The sequence below is a fragment of the Engraulis encrasicolus genome, chromosome 3 (genome assembly GCF_034702125.1).
Source record: "Engraulis encrasicolus isolate BLACKSEA-1 chromosome 3, IST_EnEncr_1.0, whole genome shotgun sequence".
NCBI classification, from domain to species: domain Eukaryota; kingdom Metazoa; phylum Chordata; class Actinopteri; order Clupeiformes; family Engraulidae; genus Engraulis; species Engraulis encrasicolus.
In genome coordinates this window covers 45,481,100-45,483,599 of record NC_085859.1, presented here as the reverse complement: position 1 = coordinate 45,483,599, position 2,500 = coordinate 45,481,100, and positions in this window count along the sequence as shown.

The window sequence follows — 2,500 nt, the reverse complement described above, 5'->3', positions numbered from 1 at the left end:
ACTGCTCACACCCACCATCATGAAAAATTAAAATATTTCAATATTTCATTTCCTACCCCCCATCCACTCACACACACACAGATATTGTATTTTATTTTTCGGTCTTTGTCCACAATTGCCCTTCTTTTTAGATACTGTATGTAGAGGTGTTTGTATTTGATTTTTGAAGACATTATTGTGTATTTGTCATTCATTTGTTATATCCGTTTGAGACAAGCCATGTCGTGAATCTGTGGGTGTAGGCTGCAATTCAGTTCTTTGATTTGTTGTGAAAATGAGAGTAGCATCTCTGAATAAGAAATGAGGCATCTGGACACAGGTGGGAACTTCTTTTGGTGTTTCAGTTTTTCCTTCCTGCTCCTGAGTGCTTTCTTGTAAAAAATACCATTCTGCAAGACTCATGCGGGGTGCATTTATGTGTTCCACTGAGGGGGGCTAAGAGAAAGGCCCGAAAAGGCCTGAAAAGAGGCACTACCTCTTGGATGTCTGCTTCCAAAGCTGTTTCCAAAATTTCCCCTACCCCCATGTGTAGTCGTCTAAAGCACTTTGTGTGGTATAATGTAAGCATAAAAGGATTCCTGTCGCTGGAAACAGTGTGTTCCTCCCACCTCCCCACTGTTTCGCTGACTCAACGAGTCCCCTTCCCCTTCCAATCCACTCCCTGAGGACGGTCTAACCGAGAGCAGTGCTGTAGACGCTAAAGTCAGAGTGTCAGGGCCGCTGACAGCTTTGGCTATAGGCCTGGGACAAAGACAAATGAAAGCCCCAAACCAAATTCATAGGCCAACGTAATGAGGATCAAATTCTGGGCCCCCTCTCTCCCTTGGCCCGGGACAAGTGACCCCTTTGTCCCTCCCCCCTGTCGGCTTCCCTGGCTGTAGTTGCCTGCTCAGCTAGAGACCTACGTGGTATCTACCCACATACTTACCTGTCACAGTCTAAAGCCTCTCATCTCATCCTCCTCCATCTGCCTTGAAGCAGCACTTTACTGTACGGCAGCAAACCAAGACCAAGAAGTCGCATCTTTCTCGTCTCATCCTCCGCTCACGGTCTGGACATTTCTTATCCTTCTGTTGTTGTTCAGTTCTTTTCATTTCCATGCCTGCCTGCTTGCCGTGCCATGTTGTGTGGTTCAATGCCTGCCTGCCTGCTTGCTTGCTTGTGCCTAACCTCAGGGCCGGCCCTTGTCCATTTTCTGCCCTAGGAAAGTATGTGTTCAGTGCCCCCCACACACTCAATTTTGCAGTTTGCTGCCACCCTACCCGACAAATTCAGGGCAGTGTGTATTTATTTCCATGCTGATTTACTTTCATTCTGTTCATTGAGATGATGTGTTGGAAATGTGTTAGAGCAGTGGATTTTTTTTCTGTCCCTGTTTTTCTGGTGCGGCGCCCCCTACTGGAAATGTGCCCTTAGCATTTGCCTATGTTACCTTTTTGGACTGCTTTACTTCGCCTGCCTGCCTGCCCACCCAAACCTTCCGTCCCTTTCTTCTCCTCCGCCGTTGGGCTTAGTGTCCTGGCCACCTCTTATCTACTGCCTTCATGTAGTGACGCCAACTGTGACAAAACAGGGACGGGGACTTCAAATTTCTCCAGACTGGCTTCCACGCTCACTTGACCAGTTCCTCCGTCTCATTCCGTCCCCTCCTCCTCCCTCTCTCTCCCTCTCTCTCTCTCTCTTTCTCTCTCCATCTCTCCCTCTCACTTTCTCACCACCACCAACTCTTCCTCTACTTCCTACCTCCTTCCTGTCTGCCTCCTTCTCTTCCTCCTCCCTCTCTGCCTCCTCTTCTTCCCTCTCTTCCCTCTTTACATCTTTCTCTTCCTCCTCTTCATTCTCCCTCTCAACCTCACTACATGCTCCTCCTCCTCCCCCTTTCTCTACCTCAACATCCATCTTTCCACAGCTTTGTCTGCCTTTCTTCCCCTTTCCCTTTGTCTTATTACTGGAGGTTCTGCTGAGCACGGTGTGCTCCCATCATGACCTATTTGGAAGGCATTGCTACGGGCACACACAGCACCCGATCCCGACCCAAAGCATTTCCCATGAAAGCATCTTGAGGGCTTTGCCAATAATCCCAGCGTGATTTAGTAGGCCAACGTGGCAATGCCTTAAAGGAGAGATGGAGAGAGGGGGGGGGGGGGGGGGGGGGGGGGAAGGGAGAGAGAGAGAGAGAGATGGTGATAGTGAGAAGAGAGGGAGAAACAGAGAGAGAGAGAGAGAGAGAGAGAGACAGAGAGAGACAGAGAGAGACAGAGAGAGAGAGAGAGAGAGAGAGAGAGAGAGAGAGAGAGAGAGAGAGAGAGAGAGAGAGAGAGAGAGAGAGAAACTGGGAGAGAAGTGTAGAGAAACTGGGAGAGAAGTGTAGAGAAACTGGTAGAGAAGTGTAGAGAAAGACAGACATGGTGATAGTGAAGAGAGGGAGAAACGGAGAGAGACTGAGACACAGAAGAGAGAGTGAAAGAGAGAGAGTGAGAGAGAGAGAGAGAGAGAGAGA